The sequence below is a fragment of the Panthera onca genome, chromosome A1 (genome assembly GCF_046562875.1).
Source record: "Panthera onca isolate mPanOnc1 chromosome A1, mPanOnc1 haplotype 2, whole genome shotgun sequence".
In the NCBI taxonomy this organism is placed as follows: domain Eukaryota; kingdom Metazoa; phylum Chordata; class Mammalia; order Carnivora; family Felidae; genus Panthera; species Panthera onca.
This window is the reverse complement of record NC_138339.1, coordinates 199,330,379-199,354,939: the sequence shown is the minus strand read 5'-3', so window position 1 is coordinate 199,354,939 and position 24,561 is coordinate 199,330,379. Positions and strand designations below refer to the sequence as shown.

The window sequence follows — 24,561 nt, the reverse complement described above, 5'->3', positions numbered from 1 at the left end:
ATAAAATTCAGTTATACTAACATTATGGTTTCAGAATTTCTAAATCAACAGGAGAGAAGTAAATTGAGTTAAAATTCAATCATTTATAGAAATCACAACACTGTGCACCTAATGAGACATAGAGATTGACTTGAATAAAGAGTGAGGAAGTATCTGAGGTTAAGAAAGTTTCTATATCTTGATTGGTTCCTTGGTCATCCAAAAATGTATCTTTTCAACCTAATTTTTCCTCTGTTATACATTGTCCTTTATTTTCCGTTTAACCTTTCTTGACTCTTTTTTACACGCTATTTCCCAAATATTAAAAGATATATACATTTCAAAGGATTTCAATTTTGGGGCACATGGGTAGCTCAGTCGTTAAGTGACTGACTTCAGCTCAGGTAACAATCTCGTGGTTCACGAGTTCGAGCCTCTCATAGGGCTCTGTGCTGACAGCTTTGATCATGGAGCCTGCTTCAGATTCTTTGTCTCCCTCTCTCTCTGCCCCTCCCCCGCTCACACTCTGTCTCTCTCTCTCTCAAAAAGGAATAAACGTTAAAAAAATTTTTTTAAAGATTTTAGTTTTAACTTTTTTCTCCCAACAATCAATTCTCTCCCATCTCATATGAGTGAAACATCATTATTTAAAATTATATTGAGATAAAATGGAATGTTAACTTGTTATTCAGAATGTGACATGCCTGGTCTCATTTTAATTCTATGTCTAATTATTTTCAAGTGTTTTTAGACTGTTAAAATGGAATATGTCCATTATGGCATGAATCCTGGTACACCTATGGTATGCCAAGCAGCAGTGTGTTGGTCAAGATGTACTCCTGCTTGCGGCCCTGTCAAATCATATTTTTTCTAAAATTTTTAGTGAAAACAAATAAGGAGGAAAACAGTATTTTCTTGAAATCAGTTATCTTGAATATTACATAATATTCTCATGATTTATTCAAATATCCTAGCTGATTTGATATGATTTTTGGACTCTCTTTTGTTCTATTTATTGCCATTGAAATTTATTCATTTTCCTAATCTGATATTTTTATGGATTAAACACTGTTTATTGATTTTCAAAACAGAATCCAAAATTCAGCAGTCTTTATCAATTAGCTCAGTTTGCTCCGATTCCAGCTAAAGGGAATGAAAGTAGGTATTCTACAGGAGTTGTGGAAATGCATGAGGCAGAGTTTCTGCAGTACATTTCCTAATTCCCTACCCCTTTAGGATGTTAGGACATATTCCTCTAGCTCGTGGGAATGTTGCTGGCAGACATCTCTCAACCAACAGTTCTCTTGAAAACAGCTTTGTCTGAATTGCATCACTCTCAGAGTCATGGGTGTCTTCACAGGATAGCCTGCAGTCAATGAATGATTCGTGTGCAGAGATAGCCATCCACCAACTTTGCTCCTATTCAGAACAACTATAAGGGTTTTTCGGCACTCCCCATGGATGAACTGAGGTCACTGAGACTGCATCACAGCTCACCTCCAACCTCCTTCCATTCCTGCTTTCTTCCCTTCCATTCTTCCAGTGTTGATCTCTAGATTGCATTCTAAAATTCCTCCCACTTGCTAATTTCCTTCTCAGAATCTATTTCTGGGGAAACGCTGAGATGAGCTCTACCCAGCAAACTCTAAGAGAGGATCAATTGGCTTCAATCTTATCTGTTAAAAAAAAAAAGGATTTACTCTATGACTGAATGTCTTGATGAGGAAACAAGCACTATTCTCTGCCAAAAATTGAACATAATCGAATACTTACGTAAGCATGTGAAGAAAGTTGGTTTCTCTCTCCACTTACAGATTTTACTTAATCAAACAATGCAAGAAGGATTTACTTAGCAGATTTACTTTTGCCTAAAATGATAGTATAGGAGAAAAGTGACAACCAGTCAAGAGAACAATAGCCTTAGAAGATTAGTTGAATTAGGAATTCTGTAATAGGATCACTGAAGACCCACAGAATGATCCCTTTTTAAACTGGGCAAAACAATCACATAGCCCATGCTGCTTTCTTCTCCTCTTAAAAATATGAACTTCATTCTTATGTGTCTCTTGTATATTTAGTTAATTAAAAGGAGAAGAAAGTTTAAAGCTGAAGAAGAATCATAATCCACCAAAATTTGGAAAGGAAGCTACTTTTAAGTTATCTAATTTAGATCTCCTATTTTAAAGATGAAGGACTTGATAACCTGTAAGTTTTAGGGAAGGTACTAGAAGTCTTTTTCTTTTCCCTTTTTTCTGACATTGTGCTACCTTTTCACCAATTTTTTTGTACACCAAATATTCATATTATACAAACTGCTCTCAATTATTATATCCTGAGTTTGGTGGGGGTAGATACAAATAAGTAAATGATTATGTAGCAGTTTGATGAATTCTGTAAGAAGAGTCAGTTCAAGTATGTTTTAACACTCATAACCAGAATCTAGAATAAAAAATTATATATGTGCCTGCATGTGTGTGTGTGTGTGTGTGTGTGTGTGTGTGTGTGTGTGTGTTGTATTTCAGCTTTAAATACTAATCCTTTCACTATTTCACATTTGGGTTTTTGCCTTGACTGCATGGAATACACACTACCATTTAAAATTCTTGAATTGTGTAACTGATAATAAAATGCTCTATCATAGGTAAATATATGCAAATATCTAATAACATATTTAACTGCATATTTTAAGGTGTTAGGTATGGTGTTATCAATGAGAATACAAACATTATTATTAATATTTTTTAAACATTAATAATAGCAAATCATTTTATAATTGCAACAAGACCTAGCAAGCCATGAAGTAAAGTTGATTAATGCCTTTCTGATGCAGACTGGAAGCACCAAAGAAGTAAATTAATCAGAACTGCTGAATTGTTTGTCATGTTCTATTGCTTAAGTATTCCACATATTACTCAAGCCACTAAATTTTAAGTGGATCTAAATAACATATTGCATTAAATTAATTTACTCCCTAAGGATTCAATTGTGTAGATATTAATTTTATATCTTAGAATTAAAAATATATTTGCCTCAGAGTTGTATAACCACTTCCAACCCAAGTCATATTTACATTGCCTTGATGTTGGCCTATTACAAATCACGCAACCCACTCCTATTCAGAATATATGCCTACTCCCTGAGGAGATTGTATACAACATTTAAGCCTCAGAGAGGGAAACACAGTTTATCTTCCAAAAGACTAGTGAAGTCGCTTTGTGATGTGTCGACCTGCTCTGCAGACTTTCAACTCCAACATTAGATGTGAAGACAATTTTCCAGAGACTGCTTAGCCAAAGGGCACAATTGCCTGAGGTCAAATCTCTTAATATGGCCTGTTTCTGTTTGTGGGTGTGTGTTTATACACACACATATGCTGTCTGCTTCTCTGACTGAACCATCACTGATGTACCCATCCTAAGCAAGTCAAACAAGAGGAACTTTGACTCTAAGAAAAAAAAGAAAAAGATTATAAAAACAATAAACCCCCTCCACTCTTCCGTCTTCCTGAAACTACTCAAAGAATTGTCCTGATAAACTATCCTAAACTCTACTGATAATCCTGAAGTGTGATCATTATTAGGCAAAACTTAATAAATATTTGCTTTTCTAAAGCAAGAATCTTCAAACATTATTTCATTGCATTATTTTATTTTATTGCAAACCGCTATCAGTAAATGTGAGGGTTATGAAGTATATGTGTATTTACTTACTTTATGAATCACTCACATGTAATTATACTAATATGTATACCAATATTGTAAAGTTTTTTGTTTTTTCATTTTTAGGTACAAGTGAATAGAAATAGGAATTCCAGAATTTTCTCTGTATATCAGCTTTCATCTTGAGCACCCACTAGCACTGGGGCAAATTTAGGATGAGGTGAATTATCATTGTACAGTGTCATGTAAATTAGTACCCCCGGTCTCCACTAAGTCCCAGTAGTTCTCTTACCTAGTCACTGAGACAACCAAAAACATTCCCAAAGCCTACGTGCTCCCTGGGTTAGCAATATTTCATCTGGTTGAGATGCCAACACTGATCTAGACAGCTCATAGAACAGGCTAGGCCCTGGCAATCTGACCACACTTGGCTTGTAATTATTTTCCCAGCTGTACAAATAGTGAGTTGATGGGATCATTCCAGTTAATAAGATTTACATTTTCCTTCATTTACAGAGTTCTGAAAAAACCAGGCATTTTGCTGCATTTACTAACATAATCTATAAATTCAAAAAAGAGTTGAAGAGGGATTTGTAAGAAAGGAATACAAAATGCTGATATTTGACATTGCAAAATATAAATAAAATTTCCCATAAAACAAAGATAATCTTCATTTTCCAATCCATTGTTGAAAGATTATGTGGAGAAAACAACTTCATTTCCAGTATTATAGGTAAGCTAATTATTTTCAAAAGTTAGCCTTTGCCTAAGGGTGTTTTGGTAAAATTCCAATGCAATGACTTTTGTAACAGTTCACATTCAGATCCCAAAGCTTAGTATGGTACAATTCTGGGTTAAGAACATATAAAAAATTATAACTGTTTATAAAATTATCTTTGTAAAATAACTGGCAGTTTCTTGTTTAATATAAACAAATCCAAATAACAATTACAATCACTTCTTCATGTATATAGGAACAATGTATATAATTATCCTGCATAAATCATCAACTTTAAAAACCACTGTATTTGCAGGCTTAAAAGGCGATTATATTTTATATTTTCCTATGATGTAATTCACTTAAACTACTCTTATATATATTTCTTGTTGCAAATGAGATTTTACTAGTTTATTGGGGAGAAGAGACGGTGACAAGATTTCTAAACTTGTGGCTAAGAGTCATTTCCAAGATATATTTCTACTGTCAGGGTTTATCACCAATTTCCATAATTGATGTTGCATCTATAATACCACAACTTTTTTAATACAGTATAGATAATTAACTAGTCCTCACTTCCAGCTGATTATTTCTATCCTCCAAGGAGCCTCATGGGATAATGGACAAAATGTCAAAAATAATTAAGAATAATGATGGTGGCAACTCAGCTATCAGACAATGTGCACCTCAGACTGATTCTTTTATGCCTTGCTTTTGAGGAAATTTAGATGATTTAAAAGTCTCTCCCAGGCTTTAATTTTCCTTGGTACAAAAGTACTAAGATTCTGAAAAATAAAAACAGAATGCCTTTATGTTCATATGTACATGTGCACAAATCCTAGGTTTATACATTTATTTTCATACTTAAGGTAGTAAGATCAACTGAGCCCTAACCACCCCACAGCTTGTAAAGATACTGTGTATCTATATATGTAATCATTTGGTAACTTTCACATGATATTTGGAAAGCTAATGGAAATATTTATCATGCTGTATGAAGTCAGCAGAAATAATGCTTTCTTTTACTTTGTCTGGGACTTGATACATTTATCTTTGATGATACCAATACACATATCTTTACTTCTTAGGTGACCTAGTATGCTCATTCAATACATTCTCCAACAGTGGTTCCTCAGGGTTATTTAGCTGAGGAGAAGAAGGCAATATGTATTCTCATGTTATCACATACAGTGTAATTCACAGTGTCACTTTTGTAAAATTACATGGAAATTATTTATACTAATCATGTCATACATTGCTGACCATCAAGAAACTGGTAACTTCATTTCAACTACTTTTTTAAAGTTTATTTACTTATTTTGAGAAAGAGAGAGAGGGAGAGAGAGAGTGAGCATGAATGGGGGAGGGGCAGAGAGAGAGAATCCCAAAAAGGCTCTGCACTGTCAACACAGAGCGGGACCAGGATTTGATCTCAGGAACCATAAGATCATGACCTAAGCCAAAATCAAGTCAACACTTAAACGACTGAGCCACCCAGGCACCTCTGGTGTTTTCATTTCAAAATGCAAAATATTCTAAAAATACAAACATATTTCATAATATAACATATATCAGGTCTCATATCATCTGGCATTTTCACACTTTTATCTGTACTTCCTTACAGTTTTGAAAGTATTTATTTTGTTATATTACTAATACAGTATCCTCTTTTTTCCACTCACTGGCTCTGTGAGATAATGCAAAGATTCATGTCTAATATTATAGATGAAAGCCGTCAGTCTCAGGGGATAAGTGATTTATCCAAGGTCACACAATTGATAAATACATGTCATTAGAAATAGAAGCAGTCTTTCCTGAATTCGGATTATATTAACCCAAACCCATCTCCAGCTCCTCTGACATCACATTATTTGCACAAGAAAGTCAGATTGATAAAAATTTCAAATTGTACTAGTTCAAATTGTAAAAAGGAGCTCTTGAAATATAAGTATTTAATTTCACAAAATAAATATCTAAATTTTACTTAGTGCATTGAAACTTGAAGTTGACAATCCCAGTCTTAGAGGGATCTAGTTATATAGTACAATGAATGCTGAAGCTCTGAGAAAGCATATTTCTTTCTTGGACGTAACCTTTCACTCCCAAAGTCCTGTGTGTATCATCTCACCTGTCAACCAAAGTCAAGTCAAGTTGAACTTATGAAGTCAATATTCACTTTCACATCCAGAAAAGAGCAAGAAATGCAACAGGAAAATATGTAATAACCCTTTGTGGGTCTCTTGAATTCTTCAAAGATTTGTTATAGAAAAAGAAAAAAAACAAAAAACAAAAAATCTTACATAAGGGAGTGCTGCACAGCGATGCTCACTCCTGGGACCATGCTCTTGAAAATCGCACAAAAGTCTAATGTCCCTGAAGATAAAGTAATTCTTTGCCACCATCTAAAATCCATGCTAACCAAGTAAAGAGGAGAGTGAGTCTGGGAAGAAGAGAAACGAATGCTGCGTTTAATGAGGAACTCTTTATTCTTCCCAATCGGGCCATTTCATGCCTTATAAAAGGAAGGCTGGTATTGGATTATGTCTAATGCTACAAAACAGTTTGAAGAGATAAGTAAAATCCTTAGGGACTCAGAGGTATTCACAGGAGTAGGAGACTAATAAAGATTCCTTCCCTCTGGATGTCTGGAAAAAAAGTCACATCACCATACATGCCACACATTACCACCCAAATTGCATATACTTATGATTTGATAGTTGGGAATCTTTGGGGATGGGATTTTTACTTCTGCTGAGTATGAAGGCTTTCTTGAGGTTGCTAATTTAAGCCATAAATAAAGCTGAAAATTATTCCAGTGATGTGACAGTTGCCCCCAGTTACCTGTAACGAATGTTTCTACTGGTAAATGATTCTAAATTACAAAAGCTCAAAATGCTTTGCAGACCCGTAAGATAATATTTTAAGGTATTTTTATATATTTTAAATAATTCCTTGAGTGATTAATATTTATGATTTTATATAGAAACTAACTTTATGCTGCCCTGCCGTCGGAAAGTTAATAATTTACAAAGGCTGCTTTGTAGTCTAATGGCAGCACTTGACTTTTGCTACTGCTTGAGGGCCTGCAACTTTGATGTTTCTGTCTTAAATTAAGAGAAAAGAAAGAGTCAGGTATCAGCTCTTCTTCAGTTACTTTTTCTGAGGGGTTCTTTTAACTGAGTTCCATGAAGCCATAAATGTCTTTTAACAACAATATTGATTGCAAAATAAAGCCTCTTTCCATTATCTTCTTAGAAGAATCACAGAGAAAGGTGTTTTAAAAGTTTGAGTAACATTACTTCTCTCCAGAATGTAAGTGTACTTAGTGCGAACTCTCTGGGGCACGTAAAAGGAAAGTTTCCGGAGGGGTTTGCTCTATAAGCAACCCTTTTCTTCTTTCCCAATTCAAAATAAATCAAGAAAAGCCACAGCATTAATTTCCTCTGGCGGTGAATGTAGGAGTGTTTTAATTTAGAGAAACTCTCTGGACTTCTCGATTTGACTTACTAGTTTGATAACAACTACGTACAGCGAACAGTATTGCCTGCTACCTTGGGACCTAGGAATTGACAGGTAAAGGTTCTTGAGGTAACCAGCAGTGCCAGTTAGCCAGTCCCGGTGTCCAGGGAAGCTGGTAGATCGCAGCTCACCAAGTGGAACCATTGCATACTGACTGCGTTTAGCAAAAACTCGGAGGACCTCCTTATCCAGTGGACACGATCTTTTGTTGTTCATCCTCACTGTGGTGGGTTACTCCCAAATTCCAAGCATACTATTTGAATTCAGCAACCTGCCATTTTATATTATAATAAAGCATGTAGCAAAAGCTAAACATAAACCTTGAAATGTACTTATTTTAATGGTCTGTCAAATAATGTGAAAATTTTGTTCCATCCAAATAATGAAAAGTTGTTTATTGAAATATGAAACACTGACACATGGGAAACATGTATTGCTTGGTTCCCAAGCAAATGTAAACTAGAGCTAATTTAAATGTTTTGAACTCATTAGCTGAGGGTTTCTATTTTGCAGACTACTTTAGGGTTCAGTCACATAAAAAAAGGGAAAACTTGTCAATAGGAATAATTTCTGATAGCAGGAGGAACAAAAATCTGAATCTATGCTCCAAAATTAAATAGTAAGTAGGTTTATGTAGTTGGTAAAAAGTTGAAAGACCGCATTAACTTTTAATTAGTCAAACAATTAGTTTTTAATATTTTTGTTGATGCATGGTGAGAATTCCAGAAATAAAAAAGATGTTATCTTTTCCCTGACTCAATGACTTATCCATCAATAATATATAGGAAATAAGTAGTAAAAATTGATTGAGAGAATGCTTTTTTAATTTCTCTCACAATTAAATCACAATAGATATAAAAATGATTCAAAGCAACTTAAGTGACTGTTTCTATGTTACTAAGTGAACACTTTGCTGAGAAATTTATGAAGTACTTTAATACCTGATGGGGTTCTGAATATTTGATTAATTCCAGAATATTTTTGAACATTTCAATATGTTGTTTTTCTAATTGGTCCCTTTCAAACAGAATTTAACATTAGCTCCTAGTTACCATTTTTAAGCATTTCTCAGTAGCTGAAATGAGCCATGTCTTAAGATAACTCACATATTTTGTGCTTCCAGAGAAGACATTGGGACTTCTGTTAATTTCTCCTTAGCTTTTTTATTTTATTTTACAAATTAGATTCCTCTTCTTTGCAAAACCATTTCACACAAATCTTTTTAAACCCTGCATATATGTTACTAATATTCTATCCAATTACTTTTTCTTTCTTCTTACAGTTTTGCATTGTCTATCTATCTATCTATCTATCTATCTATCTATCAATCATCTTCTATCTACAGTAATCCTCCATTACGGGAAGCATAAGGACATGTTCCAAAACCCTTGGTGGATGCTATAAACCACTGATAGATAGTACCAAACCTTGTATATTCTGTTTTTTTCCCATATGTACACATCTATGATAAAGTTTAATTTATAAATTAGGCATAATAAAGGTTAACAACAAAAACTAACAATAAAATATAACAGTTGCAACTATATACTGCAATAATGTATTCTCTCTTTCTCTCAAAATATCTTATTGTATTCACCCTTCTTGTGCTGATGTGAGACAATAAAATGCCTACATGTTGAGATGAAATGAGGTGAATGATGTAGGCACTGTGATGTAGCATTAGGCCACTATTGACCTTCTGATGATACAGAAGGAGGATTATCTATTTCCTTACTGCAGGACAACTATTTCCTTACCAGGGGCAATGAAACCAATAAAAGTAAAACCAACACATAAGGAGAGATGGCGGGGGAGGGGGGGGGAAGGGAGGGAGGAGGGCTACTGTATATGTTTGTAGGTTTCATCTACTTGTATTTATTTCATCTTACTGAAACTTCATAATAACGTGAGAGCTTCTAAAAGAGCTTGCTTCAGGGTTGCCTGCATGGCTCAGTTGGTTAAGCTTCCAACTTAAGTCATGATCTCATGGTTCATGACTTGGAGCTCCTCATCGGGCTCTGTGCTAACAGCTTGAGGCCTGGAGCCTGCTTTGGCTTCTGTGTTTCCCTCTCCCTCTGCCCCTCCCCCGCTCTTGCTCTCTCTCTCTCTCTCTCTCTCTCTCTCTCTTTTAAAAATAAATAAACATTTAAAAAATGTAAAAGAGATTACTTCATTTCTTGACACTTGCTTATCGACTTGTGCTACAGTTAAATCGGTAATAAGCCAGTGATGCATCTCTGGATCTTTAATACACAATGGAGGTGTTATCATTACCCACCCCTTTATTAGCATTAGTTAGTTAATTAGTTAGTTAGTAATAAGAAGAATATCATTGAGAAACCTACCAGCAGTATAAATAAGTCAAAATAAATAGAGAAAAGATACCGGGGAAGATAATTGTCTTATTAATTAGTCTTTCCTAGAATCATATTCAGTCTGGATTTTCCAGGAAATTAAATTGGTCGAAGATTTGTTAATCATGTAAGGTTGTTATTCTTACCATTGACATAATGAGAAAATAGTTTCAAACACTACACTTTAACAAATATTTATTTTGTTGTACTTTCCTATTGCCATGAAAATAAGAATAAAATTATTAAATTGTACAAACTGCCCAAAATTTCTTTCTCATGTCCACAAATAATCCTGTGCTTTCATTTTGTCTGGCTTAGCATTTAAGAAGCATAGATTATACATCTAGAAAAGAGCAAAACAATTTATACTTAGGTTGTGTTTTCATAAGCAATTTTAGAGAATTACACCATTCAAGCAGAGCTGGTTGGAAGTTACAGTACACAGATTGTGTAATAGTGTAATGCTTGTGCAGAGTACTACTGGAATTTTATTTTTGGTATTAGCTCCCATTCTAATTACATGTGTGAACTCAAGCTCATCACGTTGTCACTTAGTCTCACTTTCCTTACCTATAAATTGAGACATTTGACCTGAATTATGTCAATTTTTTTTTTTATCTAGTACCTTATGTTTATCTCGGTTTTCACCTCCTAGATCATAGTCTTGAAATTCCTGAACGTTTCATTCTACTTGAAAGTGCTTACAAATTTACAATATGCCAAGAAATTTAACAAATCTACTTTAAAAATATATACATTGTTAAAAGACATTGTCTTTGGACAGAGTTTCCAATTAAAAGTATATATAAAAAGTTAGAAAATTAGGTAAGTACCCATCTAAATTGGTTCATTTAAAAGACAGAATGAAGCCAATACTCCCCTGATAGAAAATGGCTTTGAGGACTAAACATGAACCAACTTTTAAGTGGGTGAAATGGGAAAGTAATTTTTAAACAGGGGTAATCTATACATTTGGTGTTCTGTTGTGAGAAGTAAATGCTTATTCTAATGCATTTAAGCAAGCACTATTAATGATTAATGACATTTTTGATTCTGTAACTAGACCTACAAATTCTTGAATAATTAATGAGGTACTCAATACTGCATAGGATATCCATCTGCTAAGAATTTGTGTGTGGGTGTTCAAGCTATTAATATTGAAAGCCTTACAAAAAAACGTGAGGGAGAGATTTGGGATGAAAGTAATAATGTCTATTAAATATACAAGTTTTTTTATTTCTTATTTTTAATATTAAATGCTTATAAACAGTTCATTAAAAAGGTAACTATGACCTAATAGCAAAAATGACATTGATCAATTTTTTCTCAATTATGTCATCTCATAATAATAATAATGAATAGCTATTGAGAAATTACTAAATTGTAGATATTGTGCTGAGTTTTAGGAATAGAATGAAGTAGAAGGTATGTCAGATGGAAAAGCAGTCATAATTCTTCATACTGCTTAGTCTGTTAGGTTGAGGGAAAATTATTTTAATGGGCCATCTTTTAAGGCATATTTGTGCATTCAATGGAGACACAGTTTTTGAGACATAAAATGAGAAAATAAGTGTTAGTCTGGAAGTCATTACCATGTCATCCTAAATTCTAAAAGATAATCTCATTCTTCATATTTCATATCATATTCTTACTTTCAGGTTGAGTTCTTAAAAAAAAGAAACTTATAATCCTATGATGATCTCAGAATTATAGACCTAGAATTGAATGAGATCTTTAAGAATGTTTAGCTCAATGTCCTTATTTTAAAAATAAAGAAACTGAAGCTCAGACATGTTAAAATGCTCCAGAATCCCCTCTACATCTGTTATGTTCCATTCTGTCTCTCTTAAATTAAGCCTTCATTTTGAAATAACTCATGATAGAGCAGTTCTGTGGCCTAAGGTAGATACTTGGAGAGCCTAGAAATGTAACACTTCCCTTCACTTTGGAAATATGTCACGGTTCCATACATGGTAGAGAGGTGGAGGATATGGAAATATGTAAATTACCACTGAGTTCAGCTATAAATTATTCTCATTTCATTATCAGGTAAAAACTGGTAGATGAATCACAGGAACCTACCCCCAAAACCACAAACACGCTGTATATACACTGTATGTTAGCTAACTTGAAATAAATTACATATACATATATATGTATATATACATATACGTATATATATGAAATAAAATAAAATAAACTGATAGAAAAGTTATATAATACACAGACTAGTGACAAAAATATTTTAAGAACTAGTAATACAATCATTTACAATTTTGACAGTATTACCAATATAGTCCCGGTAGTTTTAGTGTATATGAAATTAGTGTCATAAAGACTACCCTTTCCACTCAGTTAATAATATGATATATCAATACATTCATGCATAACAGATAGATATACATACACTGTGTAGTCATAATAGTGTAAATATTTCATTCCGCTAGAAATCAGAGACCTGTGAAGTTAAGTAGCAGGACATTTATAGTGTTCTAATTTTTAAATAAATTTACGACAGCTCAAATACTTCAAGCTTATCAATGAAAATAGAATTCTGAGTATCTTATTATCAATTTTAACTCTAAAATTATTTTTGAATATGAATTATGGGTGACTCACTAAGGATACAATGGTAAACAAGACAAACATGAACTCTGGTCTCTAAATATAAAGAGGATAAAATAATTACAGTATAATAAAATACACTTTGACGTGGAAAAATGTGTCAGAGTAGAAAATAATTAGAGTACAAATTAATTTATATGAAATTGTGTTTTTAAATCATTTTACTGGGCTGTAATTACATATTCACCCATTTTTAATGTACAATTTGATGAGTTTTGACAAATACACAGATCCATGTACTTGACATCCCAAGCATTGTATTTCTATCACCCAAAAAGTTTCCTCATGCCCTTTCACAAACAATTTTCCACCAAACCTTCCCCTAGGTAACCATGGTTCTGATTTAAATCACTACTGATTCATTTTGCTTGTTATAAAACTCCATATAATAGAATCATACTTATATCCTTTGGTTGTCATACCAAATCTCAGAGTTTAAACTCTTGGACTAAAATCTGTCAGAAGCAGGATACAGGTAAAATATCAAGACAGGTCTTACGTCGACAGATGCTCTAATAATACCATTAAATTTGGCAGTGAGTCTTGGGATATTATTCATTGCCCTATGCCAACATTTTGTTACTTTCTTATACTTCATTCTATATTGCATTTTATTCTACATTTATGAATTTTACATACAAAATATACTCAGTGTTAAGAAAGTTTACTTTATTGTATCATTTTCTATGTTTCTTTTATTAATCAGAAACATCTATGTATTTACTAAAATGTTCTGTATCTTAAGAATTTTGTAGATTGTATAAAAAACTAGATTTCTCTTCTCATGCCCACTGATAAATGACAAAACTCTAAACCATGCTTGGCAAAGATATAGGATTTATGGTACCTATTTTTATAATAGCCTCATTTCTAGCTCCATTTTATGTCATTATGTCTTTATCTCTTTGTTGAATTTCTTCAGCTATTTTCTTCAAGTTATCTGGTTCTATACAATGCATTTCAATGTGCGCTGAGTTCAATTAATTCAATCAATTAAGCTGAAGATTTAAATTACTTTTCAAGTTCCTGTAAACTTTTGATCATTTAAGAATTCGTTCAGAGAACTACCCAAATTATGGTCTTTACCTTGAATTTCCTCTTGTTTTTAAGAATTAATTGTCATTCAGGGTGCCTAGGTGGCTCAGTCTGTTAAGCAGCCAACTTTGGCTCAGTCAATCTAACAGCTCAAAGGCTCATGAGGTCTAGCCCTGCAACAGGCTCTGTGCTGACAGCTCAGAGCCTGGAGCCTGCTTCGGATTCTGTGTCTCCCTCTCTCTCTCTGCCCCTCCCCTGCTTGTGCTCTGTCTCTTTCTGTCTCTCCCTCTCTCTCTCAAAATAAATAAACATTAAAAGTTAAAAAAAAAAGAATTAATTGTCATTTGATATATAATTTTGGTGTGGAATAATCTCCTTAAGAAATCCACAGGCAATCTAGGAAGTATTAAAATACAGTGAATTTGACATATGCTGGATACATATGGCCCTTTGTTGTTAATGTTTATGTGCACACACTTCCCAGAAGCAAAGTCCAAACCTACCAGATGTTAAAGCAACTCCATCTAAGCCCATTACTCTGATTAATCTAGGCTTATTATCAAGGCTTCCATCTTGCAAATACAAAGTCAAATAAGATGTAGAATCAGTGAACTTTCTGAGATTAATTAGGAGGAAATGAAGCCTCTAAACATTTCCAATATAGTAAATTATTTGATCTATAACAATACCACATACATCCCCAACACACATTTGAAAGAAAAGCTTGAAGGCATAAAAAATATGCTTATAACAGAAATTATTGCTGAAGCTAGCCAGATGCCTTTTCATTCATAATAAATTGTTGTTATACTATACTCATATGGCTTTTAGTTATCCAAATATTATTAAAATATAAAAATTACAACTCCTACCCCTACTGAGAATAAAAACACTAATAAGTTTCTTTTCATAAAGAAAAAAACAAATTCCTAATATCCAAATTATAAATATTTTTGAATCACCTTAAAGGTATGAAGAATGTGGTTGAAAGTTGCTATAGGTACTACTTCAGAGTAAACACTTTTCTTCATAACATGAATGCAAACTCATATATATCCTTTTAATGTTTTATTTATTTATTTTGAGTGCGGGGGCACAGAAAGAGGGAGAGCAAGAGAAAATCCCAAGCAGGCTCCCCACTGTCTGTGTGGAGTCGGATGTGGGGCTCGATCTCACAAACCGTTGAGATCATGATCTGAGCTAAAATCCAGAGTTGGACGCTTAATGGACTGAGCCACCCAGGCACCCCACAAATTCATACATTTAGAGGAAATATAAAAAGACCACAAAATTAAGTTGACATTGTGCATTTTTGTGTCTATGATAATTATCCTTTTGGCCTTAATTTGCAAATTTTTTAACACATAGAGTAAAAACTTCTGAAATTCAATTAGACTTATATTTAAAGACAAAGACAAGGATATTGTATATTATTTTATTGTTTCTGACCCTCTAAGTAGAAAATTGTCTTCTATGCTCAATTAAATAAATCAAACAAATCCTGTCTAATGTGGGTTGGTTAACACAAGGGTTATGATTCCTAAATAGTCATGCCCATTAGAGGTAACTGTCAGGGAGTTAAATTAAGGATAAGCTCCAGACATGGCAAATGTTTGGTAAGGATGTTTTCCCATACCCAGTCAGCTCTATAACATCTTGGAAGTCTGGCTGGCTTTCAGGACATTTTATTCCACTAAGCAGCTGAACTCAAAGTTTACAAATGAGGCAGACACTGGAATCTGTTTCTGGTATATGTGCTGCCGAAGAGAGCACTGGAATCTCTGATACCTGTTCCACAAACTCATTTCAGGCTAATCATTTGACTTCATTCTAATTTATTGTTTTAGAAATGAGAATAACTTTACTGGCATTTGTGAAATTGTGTACTACAGACCTCTTCAACAAGAGTCATCTGGGGTGTTGTTAAAAATGCATATTCCTGAATGCCACCATATCTCTATCACGTCAGAATATAAATTGTAGAGGCCAAGGAGATTGCATTTTTAATGGACTTTGTATTCAATATATATGCAACACACTTTGAGAGCAACTAAATTAGGCTGATAATATAGGATATAAGAACAAGAAGAACAGGATCTGATGAAGATTCCAGATCCTTTTGCCTTCCAGGAATGAAGCAGTAACTGTCCTCTTCCTGAACCTTCACACTGACATGGGCAGGAGGCAAGGGGGAGCTGAAGGACTCCAGTACTCTGGGTGGGACTTCGGTCTTACTTTTTTAAATTGTAGTCTCTTACTTCTTTAAATTGTAGAATCTGACAAACAATATATATCTTACTTCTTATCACTCTCACTAACATTTATGTGTGGAGGCAGAGAGATAGTTTGTCAATAAGTATTTTATAAAAGAACAAATGAATTAAATATCTGTATGTAACGTTACCCTTTATGTATCTGTGAAGTGACAATGAATTTATGATGAATTCTAAGCTCCCTGACTGTGAGGGTGACTACAGTTCCTTAATAGATGAGGAGGTGGATTCCAGCTTTTAGGAAACAGAGGAAATACTATTTTTTGCAGTCTCTGATGTTGGAATGCCTTCCCCCCAACCTCTTATCCCAGTTTAATAAATGATAATCTTATAAATAATCTCTCAGCCTTCAATCATCTTCTCTTCCATGAGAAGTTCCGTGAAAGGTATTTTTAGACACTATTGATAAAATTTTAGCAGTCACTCTGGATAAGAATCCCATAACTAAAATATGAAAGTAATAATGATTTAAATATGATAATCTATCCTGCTTTGTCAAAGATGAGTTGGCCATACGTTTGTGGGTCTAGTTCTGGGGTTTCTATTCTATTCCATTGGTCTATGTGTCTGTTTTTATGCCAATACCATGCTGTCTTGATGATGACAGCTTTGTAGTAGAGGCTAAAGTCTGGGATTGTGATGCCTCCTGCTTTGGTCTTCTTCTTCAAAATTACTTTGGCTATTCGGGGCCTTTTGTGGTTCCATATGAATTTTAGGATTGCTTGTTCTAGTTTCGAGAAGAATGCTGGTGCAATTTTGATTGGGATTGCATTGAATGTGTAGATAGCTTTGGGTAGTATTGACATTTTGACAATATTTATTCTTCCAATCCATGAGCAGGGAATGTCTTTCCATTTCTTTATATCTTCTTCAATTACCTGCATAAGCTTTCTATAGTTTTCAGCATACAGATCTTTTACATCTTTGGTTAGATTTATTCCTAGGTATTTTATGCTTCTTGGTGCAATTGTGAATGGGATCAGTTTCTTCATTTGTCTTTCTGTTGCTTCATTGTTAGTGTATAAGAATGCAACTGATTTCTGCACATTGATTTTGTATCCTGCAACTTTGCTGAATTCATGTATCAGTTCTAGCAGACTTTTGGTGGAGTCTATCGGATTTTCCATGTATAATATCATGTCATCTGCAAAAAGCGAAAGCTTGACTTCATCTTTGCCAATTTTGATGCCTTTGATTTCCTTTTGTTGTCTGATTGCTGATGCTAGAACTTCCAGCACTATATTAAACAACAGCGGTGACAGTGGGCATCCCTGTCGTGTTCCTGATCTCAGGGAAAAAGCTCTCAGTTTTTCCCCGTTGAGGATGATGTTAGCTGTGGGCTTTTCATAAATGGCCTTTATGATCTTTAAGTATGTTCCTTCTATCCCGACTTTCTCAAGGGTTTTTATTAAGAAAGGGTGCTGGATTTTGTCAAAGGCCTTTTCTGCATCGATTGACAGGATCATATGGTTCTTCTCTTTTTTTTTGTTAATGTGATGTATCACGTTGATCGATTTGCGAATGTTGAACCAGCCCTGCATCCCAGGAATGAATCCCACTTGATCATGGTGAATAATTCTTTTGATATGCTGTTGAATTCGATTTGCTAGTATCTTATTAAGAATTTTTGCATCCATATTCATCAGGGATATTGGCCTGTAGTTCTCTTTTTTTACTGGGTCTCTGTCTGGTTTAGGAATCAAAGTAATACTGGCTTCATAGAATGAGTCTGGAAGTTTTCCTTCCCTTTCTATTTCTTGGAATAGCTTGAGAAGGATAGGTATTATCTCTGCTTTAAATGTCTGGTAGAACTCCCCTGGGAAGCCATCTGGTCCTGGACTCTTATTTGTTGGGAGATTTTTGATAACCGATTCAATTTCTTCGCTGGTTATGGGTCTGTTCAAGCTTTCTATTTCCTCCTGATTGAGTTTTGGAAGAGTGTGGGTGTTTAGAAATTTGTCCATTTCTTCCAGGTTGTCCAATTTGCTGGCATAGAATTTTTCATAGTATTCCCTGATAATTGTTTGTATCTCTGAGGGATTGGTTGTAATCATTCCATTTTCATTCATGATTTTATCTATTTGGGTCATCTCCCTTTTCTTTTTGAGAAGCCTGGCTAGAGGTTTGTCAATTTTGTTTATTTTTTCAAAAAACCAACTCTTGGTTTCGTTGATCTGCTCGACAGTTTTTTTAGATTCTATATTGTTTATTTCTGCTCTGATCTTTATGATTTCTCTTCTTCTGCTGGGTTTAGGCTGCCTTTGCTGTTCTGCTTCTATTTCCTTTAGGTGTGCTGTTAGATTTTGTATTTGGGATTTTTCTTGTTTCTTGAGATAGGCCTGGATTGCAATGTATTTTCCTCTCAGGACTGCCTTCGCTGCATCCCAAAGCGTTTGGATTGTTGTATTTTCATTTTCGTTTGTTTCCATATATGTTTTAATTTCTTCTCTAATTGCCTGGTTGACCCACTCATTCGTTAGTAGGGTGTTCTTTAACCTCCATGCTTTTGGAGGTTTTCCAGACTTTTTCCTGTGGTTGATTTCAAGCTTCATAGCATTGTGGTCTGAAAGTATGCATGGTATAATTTCAATTCTTGTAAACTTATGAAGGGCTGTTTTGTGACCCAGTATATGATCTATCTTGGAGAATGTTCCATGTGCACTCGAGAAGAAAGTATATTCTGTTGCTTTGGGATGCAGAGTTCTAAATATATCTGTCAAGTCCATCTGATCCAATGTATCATTCAGGGCCCTTGTTTCTTTATTGACCGTGTGTCTAGATGATCTATCCATTTCTGTAAGTGGGGTGTTAAAGTCCCCTGCAATGACCACATTCTTATCAATAAGGTTGCTTATGTTTATGAGTAATTGTTTTATATATCTGGGGGCTCGGGTATTTGGCGCATAGACATTTATAATAGTTAGCTCTTCCTGGTGGATAGACCCTGTGATTATTATATAATGCCCTTCTTCATCTCTTGTTACAGCCTTTAATTTAAAGTCTAGTTTGTCTGATATAAGTATGGCTACTCCAGCTTTCTTTTGGCTTCCAGGAGCATGATAAATAGTTCTCCATCCCCTCACTCTCAATCTAAAGGTGTCCTCAGATCTAAAATGAGTCTCTTGTAGACAGCAAATAGATGGGTCTTGTTTTTTTATCCATTCTGATACCCTATGTCTTTTGGTTGGCGCATTTAATCCATTTACATTCAGTGTTATTATAGAAAGATATGGGTTTAGAGTCATTGTGATGTCTGTATGTTTTACGCTTGTAGTGATGTCTCTGGTACTTTGTCTCACAGGATCCCCCTTAGGATCTCTTGTAGGGCTGGTTTCGTGGTGACAAATTCCTTCAGTTTTTGTTTGTTTGGGAAGACCTTTATCTCTCCTTCTATTCTAAATGACAGACTTGCTGGATAAAGGATTCTCGGCTGCATATTTTTTCTGTTTAGCACACTGTAGATATCGTGCCAAGCCTTTCTGGCCTGCCAAGTTTCAAAGGAGAGATCAGTCACGAGTCTTATAGGTCTCCCTTTATATGTGAGGGCACGTTTATCCCTTGCTGCTTTCAGAATTTTCTCTTTATCCTTGTATTTTGCCAGTTTCACTATGATATGTCGTGCAGAAGATCGATTCAAGTTACGTCTGAAGGGAGTTCTCTGTGCCTCTTGGATTTCAATGCCTTTTTCCTTCCCCAGTTCAGGGAAGTTCTCAGCTATAATTTGTTCAAGTACCCCTTCAGCACCCTTCCCTCTCTCTTCCTCCTCTGGGATACCAATTATGCGTATATTATTTTTTTTTAGTGTATCACTTAGTTCTCTAATTTTCCCCTCATACTCCTGGATTTTTTTATCCCTCTTTCTTTCAGCTTCCTCTTTCTCCATAACTTTATCTTCTAGTTCACCTATTCTCTCCTCTGCCTCTTCAAGCCGAGCCATCGTGGATTCCATTTTGTTTTGCAATTCGTTTAAAGCGTTTTTCAACTCCTCGTGACTGTTCCTTAGTCCCTCGATCTTTGTGGCAAGAGATTCTCTGCTGTCCTGTATACTGTTTTCAAGCCCAGCGATTAATTTTATGACTATTATTCTAAATTCACTTTCTGTTATATTATTTAAATCCTTTTTGATCAGTTCATTAGCTGTTGTTATTTCCTGGAGATTCTTCTGAGGGGAATTCTTCCGTTGGGTCATTTTGGAGAGTCCCTGGCGTGGTGAGGACCTGCAGTGCACTTCCCCTGTGCTGTGGTGTATAACTGGAGTTAGTGGGCAGGGCCGCAGTCCGACCCGATGTCTGTCCCCAGCCCACTGCTGGGGCCACAGTCAGACTGGTGTGTGCCTTCTCTTCCCCTCTCCTAGGGGCGGGATTCACTGTGGGGTGGCGTGTCCCGTCTGGGCTACTTGCACACTGCCAGGCTTGTGTTGCTGGGGATCTGGCGTATTAGCTGGGGTGGGTAGGCAAGGTGCACGGGGGCTGGAGGGGCAGGCTTAGCTCGCTTCTCCTTAGGTGATCCACTTCAGGAGGAGCCCTGTGGCAGCGGGAGGGAGTCAGATCCGCTGCCGGAGGTTTGGCTCCGCAGAAGCACAGAGTTGGGTGTTTGCGCGGAGCGAGCAAGTTCCCTGGCAGGAACTGGTTCCCTTTGGGAATTTTGGCTGGGGGATGGGCGGGGGAGATGGCGCTGGCGCCTTTGTTCCCCGCCAAGCTGAGCTCTGCCGTCCGGGGGCTCAGCAGCTCTCCCTCCCTTTGTCCTCCAGCCTTCCCGCTTTCCGCGCAGAGCTGTTAACTTCTGACCTCCCAGACGCTAAGTCGCGCTTGCTGTCGGAACACAGTCAGTCCGGCCCCTCCGCTTTTGCCAGCCAGACTCGGGGGCTCCGCTTGGCCGGCGAGCCGCCCCTCCGCCCCGGCTCCCTCCCGCCAGTCCGTGGAGCGCGCACCGCCTCGCCGCCCTTCCTACCCTCTTCCGTGGGCCTCTAGTCTGCGCTTGACTCCGGAGACTCCGTTCTGCTAATCCTCTGGCGGTTTTCTGGGTTCTTTAGGCAGGTGTAGGTGGAATCTAAGTGATCGGCAGGACGCGCTGTGAGCCCCGCGTCCTCCTACGCCGCCATCTTCCGGAACCCCCCTAAATATGATAATCTAACAACAATATTCATATGGTTAATGTTTGATCATTGGTTTTAAACTCAAGAACCTATCACTGACACCACTGTTTTCTTTTCTTTTTTGTTTTTTCTTTCAGTGTGGTTTCTTTACTGACCCCCACCTCTTTCAAGGACAGGTGCAGGCATCTGGGTGATGGCAAGAGATGTTCACTTGAAGGTACTGTTCTGATTGAAGGTCTGGCTGAAAGAAGTTTCTGGGACCTGTTGATAGAGCCACAGCTGGGTTCAGAAAACTGTGATGTTAGCCAGCGTCATGTGTTCTCCACCAAAAAAGTCCTCATTTTCAAGTGAGCATCCAGCAACCCCAGAAGTCACCCCACCTCCTCATTTCTATGCTCTGTAGCCTGCTTGTTGTGGTGCATGATGCCCAAGGTGGGCAGGTACTGGCTGGTAACACTACATTGCTATCAACAAAGTTCACCCAGTGTGCCACCTGTTTCTTCTCTGCTGCTCCTCATTGCTCACATGGTAGGCAGTGAGATAGCTCTCAAATACACAGGATCCACGGTCCCCATGAAGTGCTGGGAACTTGCTGGCAGGAAATTTATGGAGAAATTTAGGGTGTAGTTGGTTTAAATAAAGTGAAAGTGGTACGGACAGCTTGCCAACCTGAACCTCACTGTACTGAGCTACAATGAGAGCCTTAAAGGTCTTCCAGTTTTCAGGATATGTGTACAAGATTCCAGCCACCATGGTGAGTTCACAGAAAAGGGGTCACTGATTCTTTAGCAGCTTTTGCATTTATCCTGACATCTTCATTCCAAAGCCATCACTGCCACTCCATTTCCTTGTTCTCCTGACAGCACCATTGTAAGTGATGTCTAATTGATCACCCATCTAGCCCATCTTCAATCCTGTCTCATGCATTGCCAGAATGCTTTTTCGAAAATGCATATGTAAACATAACACATATCCACTTAAAACATTTCTATGTTTGCATATCACTCATGGGACAAAATGCATAAGCATTTCATTGATGCAGAAGATCTCCATTATCTGGCCCTTAACTATTACTGCAAATGATTGCTGGCAAATTTCCGACCTTTACCTCCTCCACCAGACAAAGTTATTTATGTTTTCCCAGATATATAAAAGCGCTTTCTGACTCTGTGCCTTGGCATATATTCTCTCATTTTGAAACGCTCTTCCTGGCACCTGAGTGGCTTAGTCATTGAGCAACCGTCTTCCACTCAGGTCATGACCTGGCAGTTCATGAGTTAGGGCCCCACATCGGTCTCACTGCTGTCAGCCTGTCAGCCTGTCAGCAGAGAGCCCACTTCAGATCCTTTGTCCCCCTCCCTCTCTCTGCCCCTCACCAGCTTGTGCTCTCTCAAAAATAAATAAATATAATAGAAAGAAAGAAAGAGAGAGAAAGAAAGAAAGAGAAAGAAAGAAAGAAAGAAAGAAAGAAAAGCTCTTCCACTTATGTAAGGACCCGGAAAATGGCTACTAAACACTAACTCAAGTATATTGTCTATGTGGAAATGTCTCTGACTTCCCAGGGTTTGTCGTTTATTGTTTCCCTTCTACGTTTTACAAGATCTTATCATTGGCACTCTTTATATTGTTCTGAAATTATTCCTTTATGTGAAACAAGTCAATTATTTTGAGATTTTTTACTATTAACTTCTGAAGAGAAGTCTAAACACCTATATTTTTAATCATTTGACTCCCCAGTCTCTAAGCTCCAGAAAATCAAACAATGGATAAGTTCCAAATCCATGGTTTCCTGGTCAATAGACTGGAAAGAAAACACAGATCAACTAGGTGATTGTATTTTATCTTTCAGGAATTTAAACTGGAAAATGTAGGGACAATAATGTAGCTTTTAGCAGAAGATAAATCTAGAAAGGCCCACTTAAGGAAACACTGGAGGATTTTATGTCAGGTAAGGAAGAACCAGATTCAACCTGAAATTATGAGGAAACAATAGTTATGAGGAAACAGGAGCTATATGGCAAATCAGATAGCTATGCATGTTGGAGAGCAAAGCAAAGCAAACTTGTAGCAAAAGGGGGAAATGACAGAAATTTGGAGTGTCATGAGTCATTTTATAGCAGACCACATAATCATTAATAATTCTGTCTAATCTTCTACAGCTGATGCTCTTAGTGTACTGTCTTAGATCCTTCTAAAAAACTTAGGCTTCTAAATTTTCTCATTGGTCTGCAATATTATAATTTATATTTGCTTATGGCCTAATTATGCAATTTTTTTCTTGGATGAACAGTTATTCTTAAAATAAATTCTTCATTACTGGAAGTAATTTGAGTGATTCTTTTCATTTTAACCACAAAGTCCTAACTAGAACATCTTTTCCCACAATAGTATAAATTGCACCCAGGCTGGGATATTCTCATCTTTCTCATTATATCTCTGATACGTAGTAAGCACTTTCCCTTTCCACATTGTTAGATACCATTAACATGTCCCAGTTTGTCCTCCAAATCCTACAAGTTGCCAATTTATTTTAAACAGGAGAGTTACAGTTTATAATGTCTTACAGTAATTACCATGAAGGGGTAGTGAGAGGACAGCTGGCCAAGCTAAATTATCTAAAAAAAAAAAAAAAAAAAAAAAAAACCAAAAAAAACAAAACAAAACAAAAACTTGGAAGATCGAACTTCCTAATTCACATATGAACAAGTAATTCAAGATGAGTCATATCCCACATTGACCACAATGGGGAACGCTAAAGATAGTAAAGTAGCTAGTCACTGGGTCCAGAGAAAAATAGAAATCTAGAACATCTGATACAGTTACTGAGATGAGCACTTTTATAAAGTCTATTTGCAAAACATTCTCATTTTCTCAATACTCCCCCATTTGAGGCTCTCAACTGACCCTTAAATTCTGCATAATGATCTGTACAGGTGACACCATTTCTTGTATCCATAATTTCAGTTAACTCCACACACCCTCATGTTCTGCAGTCTCTTCCCAGGTCTGGAAGCCTCTCATTTTAGACTTTCATATAACACAAAGTCACATGTAATGGAAGAACCCACCCATCATCCTAAGATCTTCTCTCAGTACTTTAAATGATCCTGCATATCACCCTCCCCCCTAGAGCAAAGCTACCTTTGGTAACTCAAAGGTGATTTATTCCTTTTTGGGCGATAAATATCTTTACAGTAGTATGTCTTTTGCTACACGCCTTGATAAAACATGAAAACAATCCACCAAACATATGCAAAATTAGATTTCTGGCAGAACATGCCAGAATTGTAATGATCAATGAATC

At 36.2% G+C, this 24,561-nt stretch overlaps 1 long non-coding RNA gene across 3 annotated transcripts in view; it reads left to right on the top strand.

Moving 5' to 3' along the window:
- LOC132680286 (uncharacterized) overlaps positions 1 to 21,753 on the top strand; it is a 54,314-nt gene extending 32,561 nt beyond the window's left edge. For all 3 annotated transcript variants that reach the window (XR_013554345.1, XR_013554337.1, XR_013554344.1), the window contains exon 4: positions 21,395 to 21,753. This is a non-coding gene — a long non-coding RNA (uncharacterized LOC132680286). The remainder of the gene's footprint in view (positions 1 to 21,394) is intronic.
- The last annotated feature ends 2,808 nt before the right edge of the window (positions 21,754 to 24,561 follow it).